Source organism: Diadema antillarum, unplaced genomic scaffold, assembly GCF_040938485.1.
Source record: "Diadema antillarum isolate AM-2024a unplaced genomic scaffold, OU_Dant_1.0 scf00000214, whole genome shotgun sequence".
Classification (NCBI taxonomy): Eukaryota; Metazoa; Echinodermata; class Echinoidea; order Diadematoida; family Diadematidae; genus Diadema; species Diadema antillarum.
This window is the reverse complement of record NW_027271103.1, coordinates 726,239-747,226: the sequence shown is the minus strand read 5'-3', so window position 1 is coordinate 747,226 and position 20,988 is coordinate 726,239. Positions and strand designations below refer to the sequence as shown.

Genomic DNA, 20,988 nt, shown 5'->3' with positions numbered 1-20,988 from the left:
CACAGAGCATAAAATACCAATTATGTGGTCATACATTTGACAAAATAATGTAGAGCATGCATTGAATTACCCCCCCCCCCCCCCCTTCCAAAGCAGTGACCCATCATCTCATGTGTTCCAGTGAGATACTATGGACCAGGAACACTTGGTTGAAACCTAATATAGAGGAATTGGTGATTTGTTTTGTTTTTCTTGCTTTTTTTTTTGGGGGGGGGGAGTTGTACCATTGACTGTAATATTACAGAGATGCTTACAGATATTGAAGCCATTATCTACCATTTGCAGATGACACCAAACCCCACATAGTGCTTGAAAATAGTTGTAAAATGTGAGTCAGGATAGAAAGATCTGATGTACAAATGAAAATCAGTCTTATCATCATCAGGTATTGTTAAATCTACGAAATGTGAACGATAGTTATATAATAAAATTGTTTATAGAATAAATTATCTACAGTTCTGGTTTAGTGAGAAAAATTACGATATTCCCCTCATATTTCAGGTTTCATTGCAAATTTTGTATATGGAAGGATGTGTTGTGATACAACTGACCTGTATATAATATGCATCAAATGTGTTAATTCGAACATTCCCTAAATCATTGCTCCTAGTTTGATTTAGTAAACAATATATTCAATGGCTCTGTGTAAAACTGTTCATGATTGCTACGTTGTATTTTGTACTTGCGACTAGCATCTATTCCTGGCAGCTGGAATGCATGCTGCAGCAACAAGCAAATTCATGCTTCAGGTTCCTGCAAGTGGGCGCTCACTGGAAGCCAACAATGAAACACCAGATTGCAAGAGCTCAATTTGGATCCGTCAAATGTCAATGTGATGTGGACTGACAAAGACGAGGTAGATCTCTCATAAACCATCATTGGATGGCTTTGCATTTTTTCCCTGTTTTATTACTGAATATAATGCTTCTGCTTTTGATTCAATCTTAGTTGGGGACTTAAAAGAATTCCATTACAGAATTGTGAAATTCATTGCTGATGCCACGTTATAGCAGGATTGTCTAAAAATATATAAATAATCCTTCATCTTATTGACAAATTTTCATTTCATTTTCATTTTTTAGACCTAAGTGAGTTTACAATATCTCCACAGACAAGCAGTCGGAGCAAATTGTGCTGCGCTGTGCCACTAATCCAATTGTTTTGCATAGGCCACAGTAAAACCTAACAGAATTTTAGAAGCTTTAAAAATGTACGTCTTTTGTATCCTGATTTGCATACAAATTTGCATACATTTTACTCACTGCCTAGTTTGTGAACTTTCTATCTGACCATCTGGTAACCACAAAGCTTACCTTTATGGGTTGGTTCCTTATGTGACTGCAGAAATACAGAAAACATAGACATGTATACTACGTGCAGTTAATGTGCTTTGTGTCCATGATAGCTCATTGCTTAAATATTAATTACTGTAAAACAAAAAATGTTCATGTGCATTTTAATTTCGCGAATTTCGCAAGCACAAAGATTCGCGAAATTGAAATTCACACGAAAGTTCTTTTCTAGAGTATATGCATTGAATGCCAGTGGCATTCCAGTGGCCGTCCACGAAAATTTCATGCCGCAAAAAAGGCCGTTGGCTCCAATTCGCGAAAAATTAATGCCGCGAATATGTCATGTTTTACAGTACCTGTAATTTTCATGTTAATGAATATTTTAGGTTAAGAGTTTAAACCCCCCTCCCCTATTCTTTGGGCTGCTATTAAAAATGTGACGTGCAAAGAAAAATGCCAACATGTCTCCAGACCCACACAGTGTATTCAGAACACTCTCTTAGGCTTTGCCCAATGTTGCCATAGTTGGCATGATTATGTGAAGACATTTATTCATTTTTTAATGCATCCACCATGAAGTGTTGTCGAAGGCATTATGTTCTTGGGTTGTCCGTCCCTTAGTCCATCCATATGTCCTTTGTCCGTTATCAATTTCGTGGACAGGGTAACTAAACTGTCTGAGGTATTCTAATGAAACTTTGCATGTGTATGAGTGGGCGAAGCTGTGCCTGTCAACCTTTTAGGTGCACATGTTTAAGTCAAATGCTCAAAAGTTCACTGTTTTCCCCATATCTATGCAATGCCTGAAGGTATTTTCTTTAAACTTAGTGTATACATGTAGTGCCCAATAAAGATTATCTAGGGAGAATTTCAGGCCATGAGTCAAAGGTCAAATTTGTTAAAATGTTAGAATTTCACCCTTTTTGTAAGGCTGCACACTTTGCCGGTCTGACGGTCCCAGACCGGTCAAAGTCACTGTCAGAGGTATTTTTTCAGGAATTGCCCAAGTTACTGGTCCGAAATGACCGGTTAAAAATAGCATTAGCGGGGTCAGTTGAAAGAAAAAGAGCAGGCCCAATCAGATAGAAATACAATGCAATTGGTTTGTTCAGCACGTTTTACGCCAGTTTTCGTTTATGTGTACCAGTGCAGCTTGTACACTAGTACAGCTTTAGTTTTGGGCATTAGCAGTTCACGAGATGGTTGCTATTTGCGCTCGCTTCATCATTCATAGCTCCATGCGCACTGACAATATAAGTACATGTATGTGTATTGTAACTACTGTGTATATGCATGTAATTCCCTGACCTCCGTTCATTCTTTATTTGCTTGTGATCGGCGGTCATGCCAGCCAAGGATTATCGAAGCACACGCATTTTGTACTCAGCACATGGTCATGACTTTTAAATGCAAGATCTGACCCCGGCTTTGCAGGAGCGTGGCAGTTGTCATGTTAATCTAAACCTCAATATCTCTAAACAAGTTTTCAAACATGTTTCAAGAAACATGATTACAAACAAGTTACAAAATTTTAAGCCCTCTCATTCAGCTCCATTACAATATCAGCACTCAAACATAAACATCTTATACAAACAATCATTACAAAATCTAGCAAAAAAAGAATAGCCTTCATGTCAAAATTTCAGTAAAATCATAACATTTCTTTTCACACATGATATAAAGGCTGAAAAATTTCATAAAATTATCACAATGTCTCTCAGCTGCAAATTTCTCTCACAGGCCAAAATATCAATAATCACTTCCAGTATTTCACTTACCATTCTGTTTGGACATATTTTCTGTGTCAAAAGGCAAGGCATATTTTACCACTAGAAAATTCTAAGAGATGTATTAAACTGTGCATATTAATCCATGTAACATCTCTTTTTCTCACTGCACAAGATTGCTGGCTCTGTATATCACAACCATCATGATGTATTCTCAATATAATGCACACAATCACAACAGGAGCTCTCACATATAAGTTAACAACACTGAGATGTGAACTTTCACACCACCGTTTGTCATAGCATAGCAGACATTTACTTCATCAAATTCTCCCTGTCAGTCACTCTCATAGATACTCAACTGTCCTCCAAAAGTGACATTGGTCTCTTGTTAAGTTGCAGAGCTTTGTAAGGATGACCCCAAAATCACATCTCATCATCTGAGGTAGGGTTGGGATGGACAATATATCCAGACTGGATCCTTTCCACCAGCCAAGCGAGGGCAGCATCAATATCCAGAGGAAGATGGTCTTTAACCATACCTGGCCTGACCCCAATGTTGTCAAACTGTCTGTGGGTCACCCACTGGGCGCGATATTCCTCTCTGCTCCCACAGCATCCACTGCAAAAGGGTCAAAGGTCGAATATTACAATATAACAAGAGTAATATTTTCTATGATTCTCTTCATATCTCATAACATAACTGACCATCTGTCATTCAAGATCAATAAAACCCTAAATCTATCCTAGAACAGTCACTCAATTAAGTGTTTATGTGAAGAAAGTGTGCAACCACTGGCAATCCAAACAAAACTAAAGTCAGATGTATCAAAGCGACACCACTATGACATCAAAGGGTGATCAAAATCCATGAAGACATTGATTCTGCTCTTCAAAAGGATGGCTGTGGGCACGAAGCTAAATGTTTTACAGTGACTAAGCCATAACACTGTCATCCAAGTTATTCAGTGGTGTTGCAATGCCATGACATAATATTGCCCTCTACAGTTAGAAACTCCTCTTACCCAGAATGCATTTCCTTCCTTGTGAGCCATATCATCTGACCAGGAGGAAATAGGTCCATGAACTCTTTGCGACAACGCCCCCCTCTTGAACCACTAGGCTGGTCTGCCACTGGGCTGACGTCCAGTGTGGCACTCTGTCCTTCCCTGGTTCCATCATCTCCTGTCACAGCAAGCAAGAGACAATATATTGAAGGTTCCTTGAGTGCCTGTCATGACTGTTTAATAATGTACTTTAGTAACACTGAGTCACTTGAGTCAAACTGTTACAGAACACATAGGAGACTGAACCAAGTAGGAAACTGAGGAATGTATATATACCTGCTTTACTCACAGTTTTATATTTGGGCATTATATACTTCAATCTGAATTTCATGCAGTGTTATGCTACTATTTACCTTTAAGTTGGTACATTACTAAATGTCAACACTTTGTTGCGACGACACCAACCCATAAATCATACCTTTGCTGTATCTTCCAGTACAGACCACTATTGCCATTGCACGGCCACAGAGAATACAAAGAATAATAACGGTACTTGCCCCAGTGAGCTATAAACCTTTAGGTGAGGCAGAAGCCAAACTTAACCTTAGGTGAAGGTCATATGAACAAGATATCTCATATGTGTCAAACTGAAGTTTGAACAAGTAAATGGGTGGGGGTGGTAACTGAGAATCAATAGCTGGTTTAGGAAGTAAGTCACAATTTTTTACAGGTACATTCCTTTGACAGGGGTTGAGAGTACTGTAAATATTTTGAAACCTCCACTCTGGTGGATTTTGGTAGTTTGATTCCCAGACTTGATCACCATGGATGAAATTAAAGCCAATGGACTGACTCATACAGCAATCATGACTAAAACATTGTCACTTCATGCAACAGAAATGCATTTTCAGAACATACAACTTGATTTCCCAACACATAACAATATGTTCCTGATCACATATCCATTTGGACACAGAGATAGTGCTCCATGTTTTCCCGTGCGATCAAATAGAGCTCCAGCTGTAGAGTGACACAGCGTTGTCAACACATTGTTATGGAAATTAAATAGAACTGTCGCTGTTTGAGTATTTTACAGGTGTACACGATAGGGAGAATTATCTCCTATTAGTTAGCAGTCAATGACACCAACCTTCCTCCCTGGTATTGTGAGAAGACGGTTCCTCTTCCCTTGGGCTATCCAGGAGACTACCACCCCTCCCTGGGGAGAGGAGTGGCTCTCGAGGGTTGCAGCATAAGCCCTCCTCCATACCCCCATCACACTCTTCACTCTCTCTGGGGAGTTTGTCGGGAAGGCCACGGCAGCTGTACCATAACCCACGCAGCAAAATTTGGTACTGGAATGAATGAATGAATGTGCATGAAAAGAAAGATCAAGATTAGAGGTTGAGACTGACTTGGTTGCATTACAAGTTAACTAGGCTGATATTCCCATGCAATGTACTAGATGCTATGCATTCTGGTGATGTCCAAGCCCATATGCTTTTGAAGCGACAAAGGGCAGATGAATGCAATATGTGCATCATCTCTAAAAATTACACAAGTATAGAATAAAACCATGCCATACATTATTGTGTATCTATTCATGCACTTCTGAATTTTCATTTGCTGTGATGACATGGAAAAATCAACCATTTCAAAACATAGTATAGCATGCTAGTTTGACAAAAATAAGTATTAAATCACACAAGACAACTTCTGTTTTCAAACGAGGCATTAATATTCAAATAATGCTCCCTCCGGAGTTCTTTATTCTACACAGGATTTCTAAAACTAGATTGATATGACAAGTGATAGTGGGTCTGTTTTGACAAATGGACAGCACTGAGTCTCTCCAGGAATGGAAGCTCTCTGGTCATGCATGAATCAACTTCATCAATGGCACACTTTGTGAACACAACTACACAGTAATTTTGTGATATTAAAGCATACCAGTGACATACTGTATGCATGGTGACACTCATGTGTGTGCATGTGCGCGTGGGGGGGGGGGGGGGGATGGGGAAAAATGATAAGTCATGATTGGAGGAGTATATAATTATATCAGATACTTCTTGCATGCCTTTCATATGAATCATCCTACTTTTTTCTCTCTTCTTCATTATTTTTCAAGCTGAAAAAAAAAAAAAAATAATCAAGAGTGTGGCTTTTCATACCTTAGGCACTTGGCTGTTGCGCACAACAGAAATGATTTGGTCCCTGAGCTGCTGAATAGTGCACACGCTCATCCTGGCAAAATGGGAGGAAAAGAAGTATATCATTAATACTTTCTTGATTGGCAAAAAAAGAAAGAAAGAAAGAAAGAAAACATAAACAAGGAAAAGTAGAAATTACGCGGTGCGTAACATATGTCCCCACCGGAAGTAGCATTTAGTAGCAAAATGTGCAATATAGGTAAAAAATCAAGGTCAAAGGTAAAAGAAGTCAAAGGTCAAAATTCTGTGTAGAAGTTTTGAAGCCCTCACCTAGTGCCATCACATAAAGCAAACAGAATCAAAATCGGGTTAGAAATGGCGAAGGAGTAGCATTTTGTAGCCAATGTACAATATAGGTCAAAAATCAAGGTCAGAGGTCAAAGAAGTCAAAGGTCAAAATTCTGTGTAGAAGTTTTGAAGCCCTCACCTAGTGCCATCACATAAAGCAAACGGAAGTAAAATCGGGTTAGAAATGGCGAAGGAGTAGCATTTTGAAGCAAAATGTACAATACAGGTCAAAAATCAAGGTCAAAGGTCAAAGAAGTCAAAGGTCAAAATTCTGTGTAGAAGTTTTGAAGCCCTCACCTAGTGCCATCACATAAAGCAAACGGAATCGAAATCGGGTTAGAAATGGCAAAGGAGTAGCATTTTGTAGCAAAATGTACAATATAGGTAAAAAAATCAAGGTCAAAGGTCAAAGAAGTCACAGGTCAAAATTCTGTGTAGAAGTTTTGAAGCCCTCACCTAGTGCCATCACATAAAGCAAACGGAATCGAAATCGGGTTAAGAATGGCGAAGGAGTAGCATTTTGAAGCAAAATGTACAATATAGGTCAAAGGTCAAGGTCAAAGGTCACAACTGAAATTCTGTGTAGAAGTTTCAAAGCTCCCATGTAGTGCTATCATATAAAGCAAACAGAATCAAAATTGGCTCATAAATGACAGAGAAGTAGCAAATTGAACATTTTGATCACACATGGACGCACAGACGGACGGACGGACAGACGGACAGACAGACGGACACACGGACACACACACGTACGGAGCCCGTTTCATAGTCCCCTGCTCAAACTCGTTCGGCGGGGACAAAAAGAGTTCAAGGGGATTAAGACTTACTTGCAGTTCATATTCAATCTCGATACAACTGGCTGTGGTGCTCCTACACATGTAAATGGCGATTCACTGACTGAATTGCAAATTCCTCCTCCATAGAAATCATAATATATCCTTCTTTACCCATGACAGTATCTTCACATCATACTATCTATCTGTTCAACTGAATACACACAATGATTCAAGCTTTTCAGCATTCTAGCCCCCTGTGGCCCTACTCCAAGGCCCCAATGGGAATCACACATAACTTTTGAATATCTCTGCATTCCACACCTCTAAGAACGATCCCTATTGTATCTACTGAGATAATATCTTGAAGAAGATGAAAAAAGGGTTAATATCATTAAGAATCTGTTTTGGCAATGCTTTGGGGCAGTGCTTCTGGGCCAAAATGTGAGACACATCACTAATCCTGCAAAACTACTGGGTAAAGTACAAAGTGTAAGCTTGTGTATCCTGATGCCTATAAGGGTGATCCTTTCTAAACATCAAACAAGAGGGCTTCTCCAAAAGATGAAAATTTTATCAAAGTTTCAAAAATCCAAATCATTTGAACAATTTTGTATTCCTTTGCCCTATAAATGGTTTTTGCCAAATTTGTTAAAATCAGACCATGGGTTTTACAGAAGGCACTGAAAATTTCAATAGAACAATACAGACACATTTTAAGTCTTGCTTCAAAAGGGCTTGGTTGGAATGATTTCAGGAGAAAGGTGAATAATTTTATAACGTCAAACATTTGAGTTTACTAAACACCGGAGATTAGTAAAATAAGTGGGCGGGGGAGATCAGTCTGCAATTAGCTGATTTCATTTGTATACTTTACTATGACAATTATCTTAAATTTTTTATAATTTCTGATAATTCTATTCTGTACATATTTCTATGTCTTAAGTTTTGTACGTTTGTTATGCTGTTTTGTACTGTTTTGTTTTGTTTTGATTTGTTTTTCTACTCATTTTCAGTTATGTAACTTTTGTATTGTACAATTCATTGCGTATCGTGTATCTTTAATTGACGGACTGACCGAAAAACAGCCTCCGGCTGAGTCCGGTACCGTGACAAAATAAAATGAATGAATGAATGAATGAATGAAACACAAAGAAGAAAAACTTTTAAAACTCTAGTGTTTGTGAATTTTGATGTTATTTTGATGTGAAATACTACCTTTCTCTACTGGAATCTGTCAACACAATGTATATTTCCTATTGATATAGTGGATTATATTACAATCACTATGAATCTCTTCTCAGTTTGCAGTGCCTAAATCACTATCTACCATAACTGTGCTCACCTGGGAACTATGTCTTCTGCAAGAACCACAGATGTCACAAAGTCTTGAGTATAGAAGACTCCTTCAGCACTGCAGGAAAGAGAGCAGATAAGAATTTGTTCTGACTCTTCGCAAGTTAATCAATAGTCATAAAGTTATCCTATCCTGCATAGTGTGTAATGAATAATGCATATCATGAATCCACTTGTGGTGCATTTTTGGGAAAATCATAGAATACATCTTTTCTGCACAGTATCATACTACTGCTAAAACAATGTAATACATACATTATTTGCATTAACCAATAATCAGAAAAACTACATCAAATACATCAAATATCAAGTAACAAGGAAAAGTAGAAATTACGCAGTGCGTAATATATGTCCCCGCCGGAAGTAGCATTTAGTAGCAAAATGTACAATATAGGTAAAAACTCAAGGTCAAAGGTCAAAATTCTGTGTACAAGTTTTGAAGCCCTCACCTAGTGCCATCACATAAAGCAAACGGAATCGAAATGGGGTTAGAAATGGAGAAGGAGTAGCATTTTGTAGCAAAATGTACAATACAGGTCAAAAATCAAGGTCAAAGGTCAAAGAAGTCAAAGGTCAAAATTCTGTGTAGAAGTTTTGAAGCCCTCACCTAGTGCCATCACATAAAGCAAACGGAATCGAAATCGGGTTAGAAATGGCGAAGGAGTAGCATTTTGAAGCAATATGTACAATATAGGTCAAAGGTCAAGGTCAAAGGTCACAACTGAAATTCTGTGTAGAAGTTTCAAAGCTCCCATGTAGTGCTATCATATAAAGCAAACAGAATCAAAATTGGCTCATAAATGACAGAGAAGTACCAAATTGAACATTTTGATCACACACGGACGCACAGACAGACGGACGGACGGACGGACAGACGGACGACCTCACGGTGATATAATTGTGTGTCTACCCCTTTGTTCTCCCTTTTGTTGTCCCCGCCGAACGAGTTCGAGCAGGGGACTATGAAACGGGCTCCGTACGTGTGTGTGTCCGTCTGTCCGTCTGTCCGTCCGTCCGTCCGTCTGTGCGTCCGTGTGTGATCAAAATGTTCAAAATGCTACTCCTTCGCCATTTCTTACCCGATTTTGATTCTGTTTGCTTTATATGATAGCACTACATGGGAGCTTTGAAACTTCTATACAGAATTTCAGTTGTGACCTTTGACCTTGACCTATATTGTACATTTTGCTTCAAAATGCTACTCCTTCGCCATTTCTAATCCGATTTTGATTCCGTTTGCTTTATATGATGGCACTAGGTGAGGGCTTCAAAACTTCTACACAGAATTTTGACCTTTGACTTCTTTGACCTTTGACCTTGATTTTTGACCTATATTATACATTGCCTACAAAATGCTACTCCTTCGCCATTTCTAACCCGATTTTGATTCCGTTTGCTTTATGTGATGGCACTAGGTGAGGGCTTCAAAACTTGTACACAGAATTTTGACCTTTGACTTCTTTGACCTCTGACCTTGATTTTTTACCTATATTGTACATTTTGCTACAAAATGCTACTCCTTCGCCATTTGTAACCCGATTTCAATTCCGTTTGCTTTAAGTGATGGCACTAGGTGAGGGCTTCAAAACTTGTACACAGAATTTTGACCTTTGACTTCTTTGACCTTTGACCTTGATTTTTGACCTGTATTGTACATTTTGCTACCAAATGCTACTCCTTCGCCATTTCTAACCCGATTTCGATTCTGTTTGCTTTATGTGATGGCACTAGGTGAGGGCTTCAAAACTTCTACACAGAATTGTGACCTTTGACTTCTTTGACCTTTGACCTTGATTTTTTTACCTATATTATACATTGGCTACAAAATGCTACTCCTTCACCATTTCTAACCCGATTTCGATTCCATTTGCTTTATGTGATGGCACTAGGTGAGGGCTTCAAAACTTCTACATAGAATTTTGACCTTTGACTTCTTTGACCTTTGACCTTGATCTTTTTACCTATATTGTACATTTTGCTACTAAATGCTACTTCCGGCGGGGACATATATTACGCACCGCGTAATTTCTACTTTTCCTTTTTTTTTTTTTTTTAGCCACACAAGCCTGACGGAATAAAGGCCATCTATTGTGCACTATTGTTCTCCTAGCCACACAAGCATTCTCTCGTTAGCACAGACGGACGGACACACGGACACACACACGTACGGAGCCCGTTTCATAGTCCCCTGCTCGAACTCGTTCGACAGGGACAATAAATATGATAATCACTCTGCTTATTTGTCTCAAAATTATTGATAGGTTGTACTACAGCTGCTTCTCCTACTCCAAAGACAATTAGAAAATATCAAACACAACTTTTATTACCTCCGCCAAGAGGAGGTTATGTTTTCATTACCGTTGGTTTGTTGGTTTGTCCGTGTGCAAAATAACTCAAAAAGTAGTTAACGGATTTGAATTAAATTTGCAGGAAAGGTTTAGAATGATACAAGTAACAGATGATTAAATTTTGGTAGTGATCCGAGAATTTGGGGGGAATTTATGAAGGATTTTTTATATTTTGGCAGGAAGGGTCAATGAACTTGGGAGTTCAGGATGCACGTATTTGAGGTTTGCATGCGCGCACTAAAGCGCGTGCTCTAGTTTCTGCCAAGGTAAGGCGCGCCGCGCAGCTGAGGGTTTATGACGTATTAAAAGGTTTCTATAATGGGAAATCAGGCGACTTTCAGGACACAATGCCATAAATACGTATGGGTGCAAATCGTTGATATCTCTATGGAAGAACAAGATCAGTGGTGGAAATGAGCTGCATGCTTGGCGGAGGTCTGCGCTCTGAGAGTGCTTTTCTAGTTTGTTAGTTAGTTAGTTTGTCCGTGTGAAAAATAACTCAAAAAGTTGTGCACGGATTTAGATGAAACTTGCAGGGAAGGTTGAGAATGACACAAGAAACAGATGATCAAAATTTTGGTAGTGATCCGGAAATTTTTATGGATTTTATGAAGGATTTTTGATATTTTGGCAAGTAAGGTCAATGAACTTGGGAGTTCAAGCTGCGCATTTTGAGGTTTTTATGCGCGTACTAATGTGCGTGTTCTAGTTTCTGCTAGGGCGCAGTTGAGGGTTTGTGACATAACAAAAGCTTCTATATTTCTATATTGGGAAATCGGGCGATTTTTCAGCATGCATACGTATGGTTAGAAATCACTGATCTCTCTGGAAGAGCAAGATCATCGGTGGAAAGTAGCTGCTTGGCAGAGGTCTGCGATCTCAGAGTGCTTTTCTAGTTTCATATTTTGGCAACAACAGTTTGATTTGCAGCGATGACCTTTAAAGCAAGTATTGATAATAGGGAATCCATATGCTTTCTTCCAGAGTGGAATAGACCAATATTTGATATAACAGGGAAATTCAATTGAGAAGACCTTTTTTTTAAAATCAAATTCAAACCTCTTGACATCTCAATAGTAACACTGCACTTTGCATAGCACTGTTATGATAATGATTACAATTTGGTCTATTTCTACCACTACATTAACTACTGCTACTACAATTTACAACTACAACTATTACCTTAAGTATTGATAACAGCAATGATAAGAATATCAACAGTGAAAGTGACGGGTGACATTTATATACTGCTTTCTTAGTGCTTTAGCAGATGAAAGTATTTGCTTGATAAATACAAATACAATCCGATAAAACAAAATTAGAGTAAATATCAGGACTGAATAACAGCTCAAAAAAATAAAACAGTGCAAATGACAATTGACTGGTGCCATGAGAAATATAAAAAACGATGGTTTCCTGCAATACATTAAAATTGAAAGGAAGGAGACATACTTGATAAGGCCCCCTGGTGGTGCAAAGGCATAAGTCTTGATGTCAGGATACTGCTCTCGGAGGAGGATGGACAAAATGGCTGCCACTCCAGCTCCCAGACTGTGACCTGACACCACAAGTTTATAGTCCTAGGAAGAAAGGCAAAGATCAAGAATGAATTTAGGAATATCCAGACTGATTTGCACTACTTTTATCCAAACATTCAGAATAAACGATCTGCAGATGCAAACATATGCATTCATAAAGCTATGTAGCTATGTTGATGCAACTGGGAAGAATTAAAATCTGAACAGGATCAACTTGAACATTTGACAGTTGTTGACAGCTAGTAACATTCACAGACGGTAAAGAGTTTTCGTGCATTATCACATATGTGCGTTTCATGAGGCATAATGATTTGTACGGATATAAGCACAGTATTAATGTGCGTCTACTAGTATTTTATGTTTTCAAGCTCTCTTTTTTTTATCTTTCCTACTGGAGTTTGTTTGTTTGTTTGTTTGTTTGTTTGTTTGTTTGTTTTTGTTGTTTTTTTGGAGAGAGAAATTTTTCAGATGCAGGGAGGGTCTGGTTTGTGAGGAAAATATCACAGAAACCTTGTCAGACAATCGTTGGGTCTTTGCCTTCCTGGCTGCTGCTGGTCAAAGTTCTACAATAGAATTTTCTTCAGTTCTTCCTGGCAGCACATGTTTATTTTGAGGTTAACAGTTAATGCCCTTGAGGTATTCTATTTGTGACATAACATGTTGTAGCGTAACATATCACAATGACGTCTATGTTTGCATAGATCTATGTTTCTCTTGCTTATATAAAACAGGCAGTAAATTTGAAATCAGTTTGTGTGTGAGGATATCATGACACTTGTAAGTGCATGTATGCAAATGAGACAAAGTGCATTGATATTTTGACATTTCTCCAGTTCGTTCATAAAGCTGCCTCTGATTTTATGTTGATTCACAATTGGTGATGGAGATTTCAATTAAGTACTCTCCAGTTCAGTAAATTAGTTTACCCCAGTTTCAATGATTGTATGGATATTCAAGTTGCCTATATCATCAGTTTTCAGATATTTTCCGGCATTAGTGGTTGACTAGCCCAACAACGTTGAGCCATTTAAAAGCTTGAGGTAACAATAAGTCAAAATGCACACAGAAATTAGGTCACGTTAAATCAATATCAGCAAAATAACCTTTTCAAGTGCAAACACTTTCTCAAAATTAATGATCGACTTGCCGGATGTCTCTCGAATGCCTCTTCCAGTATATTCAGCTCCTTCAGTTTATTCAGAATGTACTTTGAGTTGTTGACAATCCCACGATGAGCGTAGATTTCATATCCTACCACATCCAGCATTTCAGCATCAGCTGACACATCAGTCAGCATATCCTGAGTAGGAACACCAGAAAGATTATAACACCATAGTCTTTTACATATGAAACACTACCAGAAACCATTATGGAAAAAAAAAAAGTGACATTATTAATCAATGACATTGAAATTATCCACGAATTCCTGGTTTATAACCATTAACAAAACTGATTAGAATTCTCATCTTCACTTAATCAATTTGTTGATGAGGACTACTATCTATATGCGATCATAGCAGGTAACATAGATAAAAATAATTGGCTCAAACCAAATACATGAGAAATTGCAAAGTAGGGGCAGCAAGCTGCTAACCTTGAAAGACAATGTCCCTCTGATTGATATCACCACTGACTTGTAGGAGTGATCCAGTGCCACATAGAAGGGACTCTGAAATATCTGAACAAGAAAGAAAAAAGACATACACAATGACCTTAATGTCTAAACTAGCATACACTCTCTCACACACTTGTTATTGAAAGAGAACAAAAATGATAACACAGGAACCTCATGTGGATCTTATAAATGCACTAGAAAATAGTAATGAATAACAACATAGATTAATGAATAACAACATAGATGAATAAATAATGAAATAAACAATGGTGTGGATATATCCCTCCATCCCCAACTCCCCTTCCCCATTCTCTTGAATGATCTCAGTTTGGGTGTACTGAAGGGAAGGTGTAAAATCAAATTAGACACTTTTCAATTCTTAACCAAACAGAATCATTCATTTCAGCCATACAATGGATTAAAATACATTATCACATGGGTTCAAGAATGTAGCCAATTGGAAGCGCTGAAATGAGTCACGTGTGCGTGTATTAATTTCTCACTAACATACACGGCCTGACGTCACAATGTTTACACTAGCAGTGCGCACTCAATCAGTTGTTACAAGTGCGTCGCACGCTACTATACGCGCTGTCAATCCTGTAAACAACTTCTAGTTTGGGCTGCCGGCCGGCCTTTCTTGTGTGCATAACATGTGTGGCGTACGTATACTCTTATACGTACAGTACTTTGTGCGGGATTTCCGAGTGCGACGTGCGTAAATGTTTGGGACGAACATCTTCGGACATCTTGCGAGCGCTACATGTAGCTGACTGGTATTGACCCACAAAGGTACATGAAAAATGCTGTTAGTTTTCGACCCATTTTATAAAACAAATGATGCACAGGATTATTTTGTGGCGTTAACGCACTCTATCCTGTGCATCATTTGTATATTAAGTCAAAATATAATTTCCCATAAAACAAGGTTGCATGGCCCTATTCTGATAACTGACTATATCTGCAACTGTATGAGATTAATGTTTAGTATGAGATGCAAAACTGCAGATACACAAGCACCTCCCTCTTTTCCTCACCAACCCACTCTCACTAATCACGCTCACACTCTAAATTTCCATTGCGACTGCTTTTCATGAGCAACAGATCAGTTTCTCTGCATTTTCAGATTTGTAGTCACCATTCTATTGTTCCGCTTCAGTCCACTCACTTATGGCAGTCTCTCTCATATCTCCCCCCCCCCCCCTCTCTCTCTCTCTCTCTCATATTTTTCCTTTTGTCATCTGTTTCTCCTCCTCCATCTCACCAAACTCACTTGATTATGGAAGCTGACATGAAGCAGGTCATCCTCCTCCAATCCCTCCATGGCTCTGATGGCCGTTGTGTTGCACTGGCAACAGTTGTCGCCCACGATGCGGTCAGAACCCTTCATGCACTCCCCACACCTAGTGCACCAGGAAAAGGTGAGACTTCCTTCACATCTTCATTGGCAGATATCACTCATTTAAATGCTGAGTAGATTATATCAGCAATATTTGCTATTCATTACTAGATTCTACAATGTACAGAGAATGCAAATGTATTTTGCACCCTGCCAGCTAACATTTCCCAAACCAGGGAAGTGATCTTGATATAAATATGGCAAACCATATCGGGTTAAAAAAACAAAAACAAAAACAAAAAAACACAAATTGGCCATTCATGTCATGTGTCTGTGATGTCACATAGTTGTGCGCCTTGTCTTTTTCAGATAGGATAGTTCTCAAACTTTACATCTTCTACAAATCAAAGGAAAAATAAAAATTCTTGTGACTACTACCAAGACGTAGCAAGAATATATTATCTTTACAGCCATCCTAAAAGATATAGGGAGTAAATAGTTCATAAAAGTCTGACAAAAATCTGTTTCATATGGGCATTCAGAGAAAAAAAAAATATCTCTGTGAATGGTTTGTTTGAAAATATATGAAGGGCAATTTCTTATGCAATCATAATCACAGTATTGTGATGACTTTCAAAGATTAATATAAGATATCACATTTGATGGTTAAGACAAAAAGTCTTCTATCTAATCACCTCCCATTTTTCCTCCTCAGCATCTTCATTTTCCCCGCTTCTATTCTGAAATATCTGTCAATTCTTGATTTGCAATTCTCTTTTCAACTGACAACCCTCTTGCTGCTGCAAGTTTCCCCATAAGGCTGCAACTATGAATCTTCCTGTCATACCCCTTCCATCCTGCACAGACTTACCTGCCCACACAGCACAGCTTGCACAGCCAGCAGATGATGTTGGAGTTGACGAGGATGGGCCAGCCATTGGAGGCCAGGAGAAGCGGAAGTAGTGCCAGACAGTCTCTAGGCGTGTCTCCACCTCCTCCGTGGGCAGCGGCACATCCGGGCCGGGGTTCTTGTGGGGGCTGGCATTGGAGATGCGATTCCGGCGACACCACTCCTGCTCCACCTGCACCAGGATGAGGCCAGCCACGATGTCTGATGGAACAACGTTAAGTCCCTGGGAAAGATGGCGGGAGAATCTTCAATACCATAGTCTCATTGCTCTGTACTCAACCATGACTAAACTGCAGTATCCCACACTGAAGCAGCATAGCTCCATGATTCACACAATCAGCCATATCAAAGAGAAAGTAAGTAACCTTGTGATGAAAGGTAATTTATGTGAGTTATGATTAGTGAAAATAGATGTGCTACGAAAACACAAAAGGGCTCTGGATTTGACTTGTCAAGACAGATATATAAAACAATGCTTAACTGAATTGCATATATATGGGCACTTTGTTTTGATCTCAAGAAATGGCATTGCAGCAAATTGACAACATAAATTACAGGCTTATGGTATCCCTATCATATGACTTTGATGTATGGAAGGCACAAATTGTCTGGAATCAGTACATATCCACGGCAAACAGCACACCATAGCTTCTGTTGTAATAATGCGACTGACCTATTTATACTCACCTGAAATATGGAGGAAAACACAGCAGCTGCTTCTGCATACGCAATTTGTGAGTTCTCATCTTTTCGTTCACAGAAGCAGCATAATCTGCACCTGTGGGGCAATCACATCAGTTTCCAAAGTGTTTGAGATATTCACAGAAATCACGGTTATCACAGGTCACTTATATTAAATTGATGTTGATCTTGATAAATCCACTTCACAATAAATGTTATGGTTAACTCTGAAGAGTATGTTACACTCTGCTGATATGTCATCAGAATCATTGCTAAATTCATCATTAATATAAAATGTCACACTACAATCATGTTTTCATTGCTCCTACAATTGATTCTCAATAGGCTATTCTGAGTAAAAAACCAAAATGTGTACCTTTTTTCCCACAGCTCGTAGTCGTCAAAGCGGTCATTTTCCCTCCTTGGCTTACCACCAAAGAGGACAATAACACAGATGGCGAGAGCAATAAGCAGGAACCAGCCAAGGACGACGGCTGCCTGCACCAGACGTACCAGACTGATGTCACACGTACGCTCTGTGTCGGGCTCCCAGTCACTGAACACCCATACAGCTCCCACCTGAGCAAAGGGCAGTGAAGATATATGGAGCGACTTGTAACAAATGATATTTAGAGGATCAATTCATTTGTCTTTTTCTTTACTGTGCTGAAATAACAACAAAGCCTAAAGTCAGTAAAAATAATTAAATGACATTTGCACATATTTTAGATAAGAAAATATGACAAAGCAATAGGTATTATACAGCTTCATAACTCAGGAAATGCAAGTATACAAATTCAAACTGTACATCTCACAAGGAATCTTGTCATGTAAACCTTTTATCAGCAACTGGTTAGATAAACTAAAGAAAATTCATCATGAAGTATGCTAACTGATGTGTTGATGATGACAATAATACACAAAATATTGAAGAGGAAGAAGCAAAAACATTCTATATTTGTCATTCTAATTCAAGTTTCAGCATATGATTTTGGCATGATAAGAAAAAGAAAATCCCTTATGGTTTAGAAATAATTCCAATAGATACTTTTTGAAAAATCCTTTCAACTATGATATTATTGACATGTACTCGAATATATTCATACCAGTTACTGAAACATACCACACTGCCAGCAATTTCAAACAGGAAGACAACTGTCCTGGTGTAGAGTAGAGCAGGAAGAAGTCGCCTACATGAAAATTCCGATTTAAAAGCATGTGATGGGAAATGTAAACAGTATGTGGGAATGCTATATGTTTCCTGCTAAACTTATTTGTTCGTGGGGAAAAGAAAAGAAAAGAAGAGAGAAGTCTCGCTCTACCACGTCTACATACCACACAACGTCTACGGATATCTTTGTTTCACATTGTTAGTGGGGAAAAGAAAAGAAAAGAGAAGTCTCGCTTCATGAGAGATGTGCAGATCCCCCTCTACACCACAACGCCTACGAATGTCTAGGCTGAAGGTGGGTTTGATTGTCTTATAGGGCCTATAGAGCACCAACAGTAAGTGCAGATTAATTGGCACGCTATCTTTTGAATAGAAACAATACTTTGTTTCACACAAGATGATAGCAGAAAGACAATTGATAATCATCCGCTCATGAATGTGAAATCAAGCAGAACTTTTTTCAAAACATTTCAAGAGGCATCTTGGTGAGTTACAGTCTGTTACACATGCCAATATAATGTGAAAAACAAATTGAAGGCCACCTGCAATAGGCCACCTGCAATACATCCTCGCATTTTCCGACATCACAAAAACTTTGATCAACACGTTCCATATGTACCCGTGATGGAGAGGGAAAATAATAAACAACAACATTGCAAGATTGGTGCATTTCTGCCAAGACAACAGACGAGAACTGATTCCGCGTAAAATACATAAACATGTATTTTGATTTTCCCATGCATTTTTCCCATATCATTACACACAATCATTATACACGTATACTTGATATGGTGTTCAGCTCACTGTGTGCAGACTGAGCACGACCCGATAATTCAGATCCTCTGCCTGAGAAAGGATTGTAGCCTATCCCGCGAATCAAAAAGAAGCTTTCTTATATATATATATATATATATATATATATATATATATATATATAAAGATATATATAGTCTAGGTCTAAACATGTTGCGAATTCTCGTATTGGCTGTGTGAGGAGGGGGGGGGGGGTGGACTGAAGATCGATGAAGCCAATCCTGCCTACCGCCACCCCACCCCCCCCCATATTGAAACGCATATCGACCAATAGGCCTACACATGACGAGTAATGTATAATGTAACAATTTTCGATCTCCGTTGATTGGTGATTGAAATTTTAACAGGAAAGATTGAAGGGAAAAGGAGTGGAGAAGAAGCGCGTGGATGGAAAGCTTGAAGGGAGAGTAGTTGAAAGTTATGGAATAGGCTATACAATGGTACATGTACATGCATAAGAGTTGTGAAATAACATGATCGCTTGAATCTATACATATGTACATGTATTTATTTCTCAGCCCCCAACCCCCTCTGTTATATCTGTTGCTATTAAAGGCCCCTAAGTTTATCTTCAGACTGATGGTATATTATTTTGTTTCTCAAACCTGCCCCTCTTTTCTTCATATATACTACTTTCAAAGACTCACTCTGCATATTAATTTTCCGACCTCTCTCGACTTCCTCCTTTTTCAAATGCATATGACTCGTGTATTTTTTCCCTTCCTCGATCACTGCTTGAATTATCACACAATTTATTTGTTTCTCATACTCCCTCTGTCTCTCCCCCTTCACTCTTTCTCATTTTAAAACTTTACAATGTTTGTTTACAAGACCACTTTCTATAACTCTCTACATTGATCAGTTTGTCTAGAAACATGTACAGTCACGTGCAAATATGTACGAAGGAAAATTACACAACTATTGCAGGAATTCATTATGCATTTTATTCACTTCTTTATGTTCAAGCATTTTTTTTTTCATGAAGATATACTGAGTATACAAATGTAATCTGATCCTCCAATATCCAAGAAGTATTGTAATACAAACTAGAACTATCACTCAATGTTGTACTTTAACACTAACATCTCAAGTAAAATGCTCAAAACCTGAGTAAGTAAATAAATCAACAATTTCTATGATTTTCATTAAAGATACTGTTACCACGGCAGCACAATGTTTGACATTAAGAAAAAATGAAGTTTGCACAGCTCTATATCATAGCTGTCACAGTAATGTGCCAAATTTCAAGTCAAATGCTCAAAAACTGAGGGAGTTAAGTTAATTCACAATATCATTGCATGATTTTCATGCTGTCACCATATTGTGTCGAGCCCATCAATGTCAACAATATTCGACCACTAATGTGGCTGTCGTATCTTTAAGCTATATATGCTTATTTGACGGCAGTCTTCTGCATTTACACTCCCGATCTTGCGCCATAATTCAGTGAGATCATTTATTCCAAATGGTTCCCAATCGACGTGTTCTCTTACTCTTTTCTTTAATCTGTACACGTACGATGTATATCTCAGTTTTATATTCGAATGTACACACTGTATGTTCCATTCTCTTGTAAACAACAAGAAATGACTATTTCATTTTTGTAAAATATGATCGATGCAGAAAATTCCTAATTAATTTAAATTTATATCGTGTAATGTCATAACAACCACTTATGTCATAAGACGTAGACGACAAATTTCATAACGACCGCTAATGTCATAACACTTCGACGACAAAGTTCATAACGACCGCTAATGTCATTACACGTCGACGACAAATGTCATAATGACCACTAATGTCAAACCATGTCGAAGACAAATGTCAAAAATTTCCATTTTTATTGCAAATGTCATAACACAATGTGTTACACGACCACAAATGTTAATGGCAAAACCAATGCTGCATTACAGGGGC

The 20,988-nt window shown here is 38.4% G+C and overlaps 1 pseudogene; it reads right to left on the bottom strand.

The window, feature by feature from the left end:
- Positions 1–476: 476 nt before the first annotated feature.
- Positions 477–20,988, bottom strand: part of LOC139724442 (diacylglycerol lipase-beta-like) — a 47,784-nt pseudogene continuing 27,272 nt past the window's right edge.